Genomic DNA, 13,205 nt, shown 5'->3' on the forward strand with positions numbered 1-13,205 from the left:
CGTGGGAGGTCTAGTAGTTTGGAGTAGCAGAATCTCTCTTAAGCGAACCACTCCAGCGTGAATTTCAGTTTATAATATTACTTGCCTATATGCGCTTTTTTCATCTTACTTACTGCTTTTACAGTTAGTTCAGCGATCAATATTGATTTAGTTTTTGTAAGATAATTTGTTTTGCTTTTAGTATTTAAATGTTTTACGGACTGTCATTCTGTTGTATCCTGCTCACAACTCTTTGTATTAATGGCATTAAATGGCAAGAACCAGATTGCTTTTGTAAGTTTAAAAATGCGAGGCCATATTCTCAGAATATCTTCCCTGTGTGGGTACATCCTTACATTGCTTCTTCAGTATTCCCAGTTTCTGTGCTGACTTTCTCTTGATTTTAAAGGCGTATTGGACTCCTGAGTACCAATTACTATATGTTCTTCTTTTCTTTTTTGAGTGGTTTGCACTTTCCTTGTTTCAACCCAACAGTCTTAATTTTCTGTTTCGTGAGGTGGTAGGTTACTTTTTAGCTTCAAATAATTTTTCAGGAAGGAAGTGCAAACTTGCAGCTCTGCTTGGAAATATGTGCATTTTGGGTGTTTGTACCTGGTCAGTCTCAACATAATAGTGGTTTGTTTCTTGATGGATTTGTTTAGCAGGTGCTAGTGGCCACCATTAATCTGTAGGGAAATGCTAGTACTGTGATAGTGAGCCAAGCAAAGGCAGAAAGTAGGACATCACTCATATTTAGTACTTTGTTTATATAACTTCTTTTACCTTTGTCTGTTTAAGCACTTAAATTAGTGGTATTGGTTGTTGTTCTTTGTACATAATAGGCATACCTGAAGGTGAGATGTCACCAACAGCCACCCTGGTCCTCTTAGAATTCACATGTACTTCCTGAACATTACTAAACAAAAACTTCCTCTCACCTGGCCTCTCATAAATTATCTGGCACATTTCTGGACTCCTCCAGCATGATATATAGATACAGCAAACTGCATCTGGGGCTAGAGTCCACGGTAGCTCCTTATATGCCCTTTAGTGCTCCCTGGATGATAGGGAGAAAAGCAATATTTCATTTTCAGTTTCCATCATTTGGCTGATCACAGCATTCACAGGATTCCGCATTTGAACCAAAATAATATTTTATATAACCGGGATTCTAAATCCCTAATACCTGATGCTTTATGCCTTTCTGGGTGTACCAGATACACAAATGCTTGGGTAACAGTTAACTCAATATGTAGTCGTTTGGATGAATATTTAATTAGTAATCATTTGTAGTCCTGAAAATGTTTCTTCTTCTAGGTTTATTATATTTTCTGAACATGCAAAATATACGGCTTGATAATACACATGCCTAGTGATCCTGATACACCACATTAAATATTCTCTTATTTCAGCTAACGGCTTGAATTTTATTACAAAGTAGCACAGACTAGTATCCTGGTGAGGTACAAAGGGGTATTCTGGACTGTGGGATGAGTATTGGAACTCAAGGAAAGGTATCTGGGAATGTCAGTACCTTTTTATTGATGTACTTATCACTACGCTTCTTATAGTTCGAGTGTGTTCTCCCACATGAAGTTACAGGGTTGCTAAGAAGAGAGAATTCCCTCCAAAGCTTCTTGGTTTTACTTCATAATATGCTAGTCTAGTTCTCAAAGGTCTTAAAATTAATAAGTCTAATCTTACGTGACAAAACACACACGTTAATTAAAGAAGAAAAAAACAGTAACATTCAGACACTTTGTGTGAAAAAGTGTTGCATTACTGGTCCATATCATTTAGAAATGTAAGTAGATGTTGCTAAACCAATGCACTTAATTGCTTGATAATCAGAAAGTGCGCCCAACTGCATTGAAGCTTTGCTAGTTTAGCCTGGAGCATTCAGGATTATGGTAACGCCTCACAGCTAGGTCATAAGATATGTGGAACTATCTCAGAGAATAATTCATTGCTGTTCATCTGTCATGGAAAGTCTGTAGAGAAGCATCTCCAAACAATAGTAAGTCCATCGTTCCACAATGACAAATCATTTCACAAATGGAGAAAGTTCAGAATGGTGGGGGTTGCAGCCAATTGATTCCATGCTCTTGAGTGTATGATGCTACTTGAAAATGTAAAGAGCCCCCAAGTTACATACAGGGATGCCCAAACTTTCACCAAAATACTAAACGTATGAATTTATAATATAAGATTTCTTAGCTTTCGTGACTGAAAGTTTTCAACTCTATTAAGGACACAAAGGAGAGGAGTATGCTTTTCTTTCCTGCTTTTTATTACTGATCAGCTAAGTAAAACCCTACAAGTGGCAATCTCCGTGTTTTCAACTATTAGTCAATAGACTAGACTCTCTTCTGCTAAGGAGGACAAAAAATTCAATACATTAATTATATTTATTGCATAGGATTGAAATCCTTGTGAGACACAAACTGGACTACCTAGAGCAGGCTGAAATGTATGTTCTGGTGGTGTTAACCAATCAGGTCTACTAGAGATCGAAAGTAGCTTCATCCAAAAAACTGGGACTTTCCAGCATCCCCTATAATCTTCTAGGCCATTAGTCTGAACTGTCCTCCTAGCTCTAGTGGATGCAGCTAGAATCTAATGCAATTGAGTGAAGAGGGTTGGAAAGTGTCATGACAACTCCAGGACAACAGGGAACAACACCTGTAATTTCCAAACTCAACTATATTCTGCTTCGCCTTCGGTCTCCTGACTTGGGCCTGCACTCTGGTTCCTGTGCGTAATCACCATCTTCAGATTCTTTTTTCCATCGTTGGGTCTGAAAGCACTGTGAAACATATTTGGGGAAAAAGAAGTGCAGAAGTCAGAAAATTGACAATCGCCAAAGACCACAAGAAAATTGACTATCGGAGAAAGGGATCCTTCTTGAGTCCAGCGGTAAGAACCACGTGGTCTGAGAATGAAGAAGGGAGAGACAGATAAGGGTCATAGAAAACACCCGTTTTAAATTCTGCCCCAACTGCCACTGCAAATTTGCACAAAGAGACCCTCTCAAAGTCTGCCACCTTTGTCTACAGAAGGACAACAAGGACGTAGATTGCGAGGCCTGTGCAGAGTTTGTACCGAAGACACTCCGGGTACGATGTCGACAGAGACTAAAGCACTGCACCATGGCCAGCACTCATAAAACGTAGGTATCGCTCAAGGATTTAGGCATATCCAGCGACGAGGAGGAGAAACCCAACACCCCAAAGACCTGTCCCGAGGAGAAGAGGACCAAAGGTGTCCCCACGTTCCCCCAATGTCGCAAGAACTGAGGTCAGTCGTTCGTTTCACCGGGCTTGTTCCCCCATCCCCTCCTGCAGCCTCTTTCTACGGCGACCATTCTCAGCTGGATAGCATTGAGCACCCAACATTGTTTGGCACCTCTGCACCTGGCCGCCCCAGTGCTGCTGGTGGTGTTCTGCTCGGGCTGCCTTGGACGCTGCCCACCACTCACATTAACTCTTAGAGATGGGTCCCATAAGTCACTGACAAGTACTGATAACCCGCATATGATTTTCCTCACATAGGTTAACAAACAGAAATTGCACTGTAGAGTTTTTGAACTGAAAAATATTCCTATTTAGAAACTTACTTACCGGAACGATTTTCTTCTGATGCCTAAACATATATAAAGATACTTGCTACTTTTTAAATTGGTGTGGATCTCCTTTTTGAGTCATGTGTCTCATTTATTGACTGTTGTGTATGTTTTCAGATGTCTTACACTTCTGTGTTAAGTCTACGGCTGCTCGAGCACACTACCCCCTAACAGAGCAATTTAGGATTGCCATAGCAAGCCCCTGTCCACTCACAGGGGAACCCCTAGACTCTTTACACAGTATATACATTCTTTGATATATCACGTAAAGAGCCAGCTTCCTATAGAGAGCTGCACCGCCAAGTTAAGTTCCAGCACCATTGTGGAACTTGAACACCGTGCGGACACAGTTAATGACAGAACCCTTTGAGCCTATGCACAAATTAGATTTAAAATCACTCACTCTAAAAACAGCCTTTCTGATTGCAATCACAATGCTACGTAGATTCAGTGAGCTACAAGAGTTGACGATATAGGAACTATACCTACAAATCCACACGGACAAGGTAGTCCTCCAAAACCAATCCACATTTCCTATATAAGTTGGTAACCCAGATTCATGTCAACCAAAGCATACAGCTACCACATTTCTTCAAAGAGCCAAAGACACAAACTGAAAGAGCCCTTTACACACTGGATGTGAGAAGAGCTTTAATGTACTCTCTGCAGGAAACAAAGGAGTTTTGTAAGGGACACCAGGTATTTGTCTTATTCGCAAAAACAAGCAAGGGATCATCAGTAACTAAAGGAACAATCACAAGATGGATAGTGGAAACAATACAAACATCCTACTCCAGGGCATGGATGACTCTACCCATGCACCCCAGAGCACATTCAACTAGTAAAAAGGCACAACACTGACATTCCTAGGGAACGTCCCCATTCACAAAATTAGCGCAGCAGCTACATGGGCATCGCCACGCACCTGCTCAAAACATTGTGTTGTCATTCAAATGAACAAGGAAGCACAGGTGAGACAGAAGGTACTACAACACCAGTCTGCAAATATATCCCCATTTCAACCCAACCAACCCAAGGGAAGGGATACCACTATATAATCTAATCCAGAAAAGGATTCATACTGCAGTACGAAATGGTTACTTACCAGTAGGAGTAGTTTTGCAGCTTGAAGAATTTTCTGAATTTACAAGCCTCCCCCCCCCCCCCCCCCAACCAAGTGGAACAAAAGAGAAAAAAACAACAAAGAGAAAAAAGAATCCGAAGATGGGGACAGTGCACAGGAAATTCTTGGGCACTGTCTGACGCCACACAACGGTGGTCGATGACGCCCACAAAAAAGAAAAGAAAAACAAGAAAGTTTCCAGACCAAACCACTAGATGGCGGAATAATGCATAGCATGTAATTCCAGAACATTCTTGAAGCTGCAAAACTAATCCTACTGGTAAGTAACCATTTTGTTCTCTATCAGTAAGAGTATATAATATTTGATTTTGTCTCTGGTCGATACTTTGATTACAAAGGACCATGCTAGGAGTTCTCAGCGATTGGTGTGTAAAGGTATCTCATTGTTTCACATTTTTCCTCTTGCGGTTATGTCGCCATATCTGGTTACCCATCGGCATCTGCTGGCATCTATCTCTGTAAAGATGTCTGGAGGAGACCAACAATTGACCTTTCATGCCATATCTGCATAGTGAGCCACAGTGAATTTCCTGTTTGCCTCCTGTGAGAGTTTGATCACCTCAGTGTTAGAGACTCCTTGCACAAGTGTTGGCCCTTCAACCTCTATCAGCTCCCGTAATGTAGAAGGCCAGGGAAAATGGCCTGAATAAAGTAGGCCAGTAGGCCTCCATTCCTAGCTAACTGCCCCAGGAAAACTTAACCTGCATTCAGTGTTCTTATAGCTAACAATTTCCTAATAGGTAATTGAAACGTGGTAAATGATTATCCTCACAACCCTCGCCCTCAACCATATTGATATTGCTATGCAAGCTAGTATGTTGTACTGTTGTTGGGATGACAGTGTTTTTCCTCCACCATTTGTGGATTTCTCCATCTATAAAACTATCCACTTTTTGGGGGAAAAAACAATGGGGTAAGGAAGTTGAAGTTGGCTCTGCATTTCATAGAATTTCATTGACACCCCTGTACAGTCCACAAAACCCACCCATCATGCATGCCAGTTCTGAGCAAACGGCCTTACTCTCCTCACCCAGTTGAACTGTACAACGAACAATCTTGCTCATCTGTGTATGCTCTGGTACTCTTTTTCATATCTCTGGCTTCTCCTGTAAAGCTGTGACCACATTCTGATCTGCCTTGTGATGGGAAGAATGAGATGACTTTCAAACTAAGTTCTCTATGAGGCATTTTGAAAACTGTGGCCAGTCAAGCGTCCCTCCCACAACCAACTCTGCCAAAAACACTTCAGTTAAAGATCTTGTGAAGGGAAGAATGGTTCTTATCCAGTTCATTGAAAGTGCTCACAAACTTTGTCTAGGTCTTTGGCAAATATTTCCCTAAAGAGATAACTGTCTGCTACTATGCTTGACTCCATAGAAGCCACTTCACTCTGTTTGGGATGGATACAAATAAGGCAAGAGCATTGTCTCTTGGAGGCAATGGTGCAGTTGTCATTCCTTAGAAGGCAGATTGTTCTTTGGGCATACTAAGCTAGTATATCTCTGTCAAACTTGTTGTTCTCTTTTGCTGTGGCAGCCATGTCAAGGATCTTAGTAGGGAGAACTGTCCGGTCTAACAAACTTATCTTGACAGACTTTCCATGACCTGTTTAGGCCCTTCTTTGAATCCTTTGACCCCACTTTACAGACAAAACTGTTCTCGGGCACTCTGCACATAAGCAGCTGTGGATTTCCCAGTCTATTGGTTTTCACAGACTGGAATGCAGGTTTAATATCCTCTTTGATGGCACCCAGTCTGAAGGGCAGGAGTTGTGTCAAATATTTGGGCTAAAATATGTCTCCCAACATGGCTCTCAAATGTGCAGAAGTCTCAGCTAATAGTGCTTCCTCATCCTTTGGTTCTACAGATCTTTGCTCTAAGGATAAATGCAGTCGCTAATAGTGACTCCCTCGTTATACGTATAAAGGAACTCTGAATCGTCATAATCAAGTTCATCTGAGACTTAGGATTCAGCATCAGCTTCTGGGTTGCACTTGTGCATATCTTGGTCTCCCTTGCTTGTCGGCCCAGGGTGGATCTCCACCTTGCCTCTCCTCTTTCTCCATAAAAGCCTCTTTTTGGAAAGGTCAGGGGTTAGGTTGCTCTTGTGGTGGCCTTTTGCCTTTGCCTTAGTGTTATTTGGGAGGTGTTATCCTCTTTTTTTTTTTTTTTCTCTCTCTCTCTCATGGAGGGATGTCTTTTTAAAAAAAATAAAATCTTTATTTACCAGTTTCATGTGAGATGCATACAATACTTGGTTTCTCACTGTGGTTTTCATTTCAACAATACGCAATTCAGCATAGACAACTTACATTTTGCAAACCTTTTGCCCTCCACCCGCCCCCCGTCCAATCACAAAGTTCTATTTCCAACTGAGCCAAACACAGCTTTTGTCTATACACTATTGATACCGTCATGCAGATTTACTATCTGAAGCCCAACCGGAAACAGTTTAACCCACTCCAGTAGGAACAATCTCCTGTGTCTGTTGCACATCAGATGGCGCACTCAATGCCAGCAAATAAACTTTGAGGGGCCCCCAGATATCTTTCGGGCGTGATGCCCGTGGTTGGGTGCTAGCATATAAGTTGCTATTAGTGTTGCAGTATACTAAGCTGCTGAGCCAGCCTTTTAACGTTTGGGAGGATTTATGGCCCCATTTAATAGTTATCTTTCTCCTCGCCAGCAACAACCCAATTGCCACAAACTTACGGATCCCCTTTGGGGAACCGAGAACATAGCCCAGCAGTGCAGTTGCAGGAGTTGGTGCAATAGGTCTGAATTTTAACACAGATCCAAGTAAGGCGCGCAAAGTCAGCATGTGGCTCCCCACATTTCAGACAACAGTGGGGCCTATCAGGATCAATAGTATGTGTTTTCGCAGGCGTTATGTAAATTCTCCGCAGGAATTTAAAATGTATCAATTTATGTCAACTATTCAGTGAGGCCTCCTTAGTTTGTGCGCAACAAAAAAATCCACTGCTCTTCCAGTATGAGGTGCCCCAGGTCTGCCTCCCAGGCTTCTCGGATATTAGCATTGTTAATGTGAACCAATGCAGCGCACGCCCTGTATAGTTTGGAAATTAGATGTTCACCCCCTGTGCTCCCAATTACCGTGGTGAGTGGGACAAAAGGCTCAGGCTCCAGAGGGTACCCCGGTATTACCGCTCTGAGTGCAGAGCGAACCCGGTTGAGGATAAAATCATCCATAAAGGTGGCCTCACTGAATCTCTCCTCTTCCGTGCTAGAGAATGCGTGCACCCCTGTGATTAGGTCCCCAATTTTACTAATATCGTATTTGGAAAGAGTGCGCTGCACCATTTTCTCCTCCATGATGGGTATCCATGAATTATTTGTAATCGGGATCTCTGGAGAGCATGTGGGCCCCAGTGGTTCTAATCAGTTTTTTCCAAGCCCAGCAGGTAGTCGACACGGTTTGAATGTCTTGTGGGTCTCGCGGGAATCGCCGAGGCAGCACAACATTGAGGGAGCTAGGCAAAGCTAAATCTGCCCCGGTCTGAGGTATGGCATTCTGGCATCTGGATGAAACCAGGAGTGTGCATACCTACATTGTGCAACTAGGTCATATAACTTAAGGTTTGGAACTTTAAATCCCTCTCTATCGTACCCTGGGTCTCTTGCCGCCCCAGACCAGCCTGATAAGATAAGATGGAGGGATGTCTTTGCTGGCGCATGCATTTTTTGAGTCTCTTGAGGAGGGGTTTCAAGGCCACTGAAACATCCAGGTGGACAGACCTCTGCACTGAGTTATCAAATGCTGACAGACCCTGTTGCAAGGTTTAAACCCTTATTAGTCACAAATTAACTCTAGTAAACCACTGCCCTGGGCCATAATTTTAATAGAAGTGTTGATTCATTACCCTTGAAAGGTGAGGCGCTATCGCTGTAAATATAAATACAAATATTTTTTGTCTCGGAGCGTTATAGCTGATCTAGCTGTTCAGGTCTAGCAAACTATGACTGTAGGAGAGTAGGATCTGCTTCTTATAGTTACCCCCACTTTTTGCTGATGTTTCACTGTTTTCGACTTAGTCTGGCTGGGATCCTGCTATCCAGGTCCCCAGCCTAGCTGCTTTCTCTCTAAATTGATTGCATATACTTTAGGTACACTTCAGATTGGATTCTGGGGTACCCTTATAAGTCCCTAGTATATGGTATACTGTATACCTAGGGCATAGGTACCCCAGAGGCCTCTCGGGGGCTGCAGCATGTATTATGCCACCCCTGGGAGACCATTCAAAATGACACGACAGGTCTGCTACTGCAGCCTGAGTAAGGTGGTGCATGCACCCCTTACTTAGATATACGTTCACTATATCTATACATATCACTGCACATATAAACCTATCAGTCACCCCTATGGCAGGCCTTATCAATCCTGAAGGCAGGGTGCTGGGTTTTATGTGAGAGGGTGCAACTGCATGAGCAGAGCCCCTCTGCAGCCTTCGGAACCTCTATTCCGGGGTTGTTTGTGGTTTAGCCTACCATATACTCTTAAGTGCATTATAACCTCGCGGTAAATGCTAACTTTAAAACGTCTGCATGGAAACATGTTGTGTTTGGTGTCAAACACCTTGGAATCCAGTAACTGGTGTTGGAGGTATGATTCCCCCCCTACTAGAGGGAGAAATATGACAGCACTGGTACACCCGGTACCAGCTTTACAAACCCTGGCATCACAAAATGGATGCTGCCAGCCACAGACACGAGTCTGCCCTCCTGCCACTGGACGAAACTCCGCAGGGGACGGCTGGACAATGGGTTTCTTGTCGCAGGGAGGTGTGACCACCTTCCAGACGGGCTTTAGTGTATTGGAGCTGGGTGGGTGCACTCCAAGAGTGCTTTGATGTCTGCAATGGGGGCACATTTGGTGTCCCTGTGTATAGTCCAGCTCAAACCGGTTGCAGGGGCTATCAGCCCCTGCTCTGGCGCAAAAATGGACAAAGGACATGGGTGTATCCACCCCTCTGTCCTGACCCTCCCATAGGTGGGTCCCCAGAGTTTGTCCCACCCCTTCCTTGGGTATAAAGTAGGAACCCCTGGCTACAGGACTTTAGATATGCCTGGACGAAACTCTGCTACAGAAACCAAGTACTTCAACTATCTACACTACGTTGGATGACCAAAGAATCTCCCTTGGAGTAAAGGAGTTACTTTCCTGCAAGGCAGGCACCAAAGTCTCATCTGACCGGTTTGCATCTACGCAGCTCCTGAAGGACTCCGAAGATTTTGCAACACAGGAGGTGAGCTCCTAAGCTCCCCCGAGGCTGACCAGTGCTCTCAGCAAACCTGAGACCCGCAGCCCTTGTGGGTACCGTGCAACCAGTACCCCTGGACACCGTGCTCATTTGCAGCAGCATATGCTTTTTGGCGAGCCCTGAGGCTGTGCTTTGGGCTACTTGTAGTCCAGACCCCGAGCAGTGATTCCACCGAAGATTACTGGCCTACACTCCACGAGTGTTCCGTGGGCTTGTATTTTGTGATTCCTCTCGAGGTCCCTCCGCGATCCCTGGTCCATCGACCTGTGGGTCCCTGAGAACGGTACTTTAACTTTCAGTGGGCTTTCCTGGTTGCTCCAGACGTGCCGTGACTCTCCAGCGCTGGGGGAGTCCACAGGACCTTGCTGGTCCACACCGAAGCATCTTTTCTCTGACCGCATGGGTTGCAGTTGCCAAGGCATGTTGGTCTCCAATCCGGACACTGACCCCCCCCAGCACTCGACATCCTTTGTGGGTCAGCTCGCCTGCGGACTTTGGTCGTCGTCTCCTTGTCCCCGTGGCTGCAGAGTCAAGCCTCACCTCTTCGCACCTGAAGCACCCGACATCGGTGGACATTAGTCTACCAAGCCCCTGGTCACTGGCAAGTGACCCAGACTCTGTCCCCTCTGCTTTCAGGTTCTTCTCCGCTCCGATCCAGGCTTGGATCACACCGGACACTTTTCCTCTTCACTGCAGCAGCACTTTGCAGCATCACGCCATTGAAAACGATGAAGATTCCTGACACCATTTGACACTATTGCACCTGGCTTCCCTGGGTTAGGTAACAAGAGTACTCCGGTGCTCACATGGGTGCTGGCCTTAGAACCTTCTAAGTTTGAAAGGGTTTGCTTAAACTCCTCTCCTAAGTGTCCTTAAACTTTAAAATTCCAACCATGACTTTCCCATAGGATTGTACGGCGCTCGCAGCTGTGTTCTCACACTGCATGCGTCCCCCGTGGGTCCCCTGAGTCACTGCCTTGGGTGGTTCCCTGGGGTCCCAGCGATTCTACATGCTCTAGGCACTTTGTCTAGTCGAGTCTGGGTTGTTATACCACTTTCTTAATACATGGTTTAGGCTCCCCTTGGGGCCCACTGTGTATTGTGCTATTTACTGTCGTTCTAGTGTATTAATATTGTGTGCCTTGTTATCTAATCTCATAAAGAGGTTAGTAGAGAGTGTTTAGTAATAAATACATATATTTAATATATATACCTTGTGTGGTTCTCCTTTCATTTGGTCATTTAGGAGGTTATAATCTGGTAAACCAAGCTGCTTTACATTCCTTCGAGACTTAGCCTGGAGGCTGCTCTCCATAGCTACCTCTAGGATAGCTTTCAATAAAGATTGTCTTTAACCTAATCATCAATAAAGGTCGTTTGGACTGGTGCAAGGTGCCCACTATAACTACTGGATAGCATATACCAGGCCAACTTCTCACAATGACCATAGCACCCTCTGCTGCTGTAAATTTTACCCAGCAAAAGTTGTGCACTGTGGCAGTGTCATTTCTTTCCTTGCTGGGAAAGTGGTGCCGTTGAAGATCATCTAGATTACAAGGTGTAGGAAGTTGGCTTTTTATGTAGTATACCAAAACAAGGTACACTATGTAGAAAGTCCAGAAGACCCATATTGGTTTACATGGTTTAAATTAAGAAACCCAAATGCTCTTTTGTGGTAGTGTAGGCGAGCAGTTAGGCTTATCAGAGGGTAGTGTTAAGCATTTGTTGTACAGGCAGAGTCAATAAATGAGACACACACACAAGAAGAAACTCCAGACTAATTTAGAAAAATAACAGGAATATATCTAAATATATATTTCAGCACCAAGAAATTTGTAATTGGGTAAGTACTTTTCAAGTTACCAATTTTTAACAGTAAGTAAAATTGTCGCACAAATGCTTTTTTAATGCGGTAATACTTTCCTATAGAGAAAGAAACTTATACGGGATAAAGGTGCATGTAATCGTATTTCAGCGTTCCCCTTTAGGACTTAAGGTGCTCAGGGGCCTGCGGAAGGCACACTAGCTTGTGAACTCCTCACATTGGTGGTATTATATGTTTCAAATGAGGGCCAGCCCTTAATCTTCAGCTCTGTCTCACCAGCTCTCTTCAGCTCACTACTGTCTCCATCGTTCTGGTGTGGAGACTTCAACTATGTCACAGACCTCACACTAGATATGTCCACTCCCCTGGTTCTGAGGATGCAATCACACACCACCACCAGACAGCTACAACAATGGGCTTACAATGTGTAGGTAGCCGATATTTGCTCGTATTGTACCCACTCCATCGCAAGTATTCATATTACTCTCCCATACATGTACTCCATTGAGAATTGACCTGATATATGGTAGTGGGGCATTGGTGCCCAAATACAGACGGGTGGAGTATTTAGCTAGAACATTATACGACAACTGCCCCTCGATGGTGACCTTTCCGTGGGGTAGACCTCACCTGGTGATCGCCACTTGGTGTCTTCAGCCACAGGCACTGGCGGATACGCAATTTCAAACTCATGTATGCGAACGGATTGAGAGAAACTTTACAGAGAATGAGGGCACAGCGTTGAATGAAGGGATTGACTGGGATGCTTTCAACTTGTTATGTCGGGTGTGTATGTCCACACAGTTTGGCATGACATGAGTTCTCCAAATGGAGATGCTAGACATAAAGGACCAGCTGCGGTTGGCAGAGACGGAATGAGGTCCTGGAAATTGAAGGGTGTTCGATCCGACTATAGGGAGCCCTCCAAATGCTGATCTGCCTTTGATTTCAAAGAATACACTAAACATCAACATGACCTGGGGGATAAAGCCATTGGATTACTGGCCTGGCAGCTTAACTCAGACTGTCCCTTTAGCCTCATTGGTGTAAACCACATGACATCTGGGTCCGTAGTGAATTCCCAATTGAACATTAATAAAGATTCGAAGGTTATTACAGGGTGCTCTACCAAGTGCCCCCGGGTGTACACAAAGACGTGATTTCCGCATACCGGTGTCCCCTTGAGATGCCCCTTCTTAACCCGCTGCTGATTCAGGAATTGGATGCCCTCCTGACGCTTGAAGAGGTCAATTATGCAGTTAGCAAGGGGCAAAAAGCATGGCACCAATGGATTTCCCATAGAAGTCTATGCTAGTTTCAAGCCTCGCTAGCCCCTCGACTACTAGGAGTATACGA

At 44.3% G+C, this 13,205-nt stretch overlaps 1 protein-coding gene across 4 annotated transcripts in view; it reads left to right on the plus strand.

The window, feature by feature from the left end:
• PDCD11 (programmed cell death 11) overlaps window positions 1-13,205 on the plus strand; it is a 618,996-nt gene that overhangs the window by 98,151 nt on the left and 507,640 nt on the right. The gene's annotated exons all lie outside the window — the stretch shown is intronic.

The sequence above is a fragment of the Triturus cristatus genome, chromosome 1_2 (genome assembly GCF_964204655.1).
Source record: "Triturus cristatus chromosome 1_2, aTriCri1.1, whole genome shotgun sequence".
NCBI lineage: Eukaryota > Metazoa > Chordata > Amphibia > Caudata > Salamandridae > Triturus > Triturus cristatus.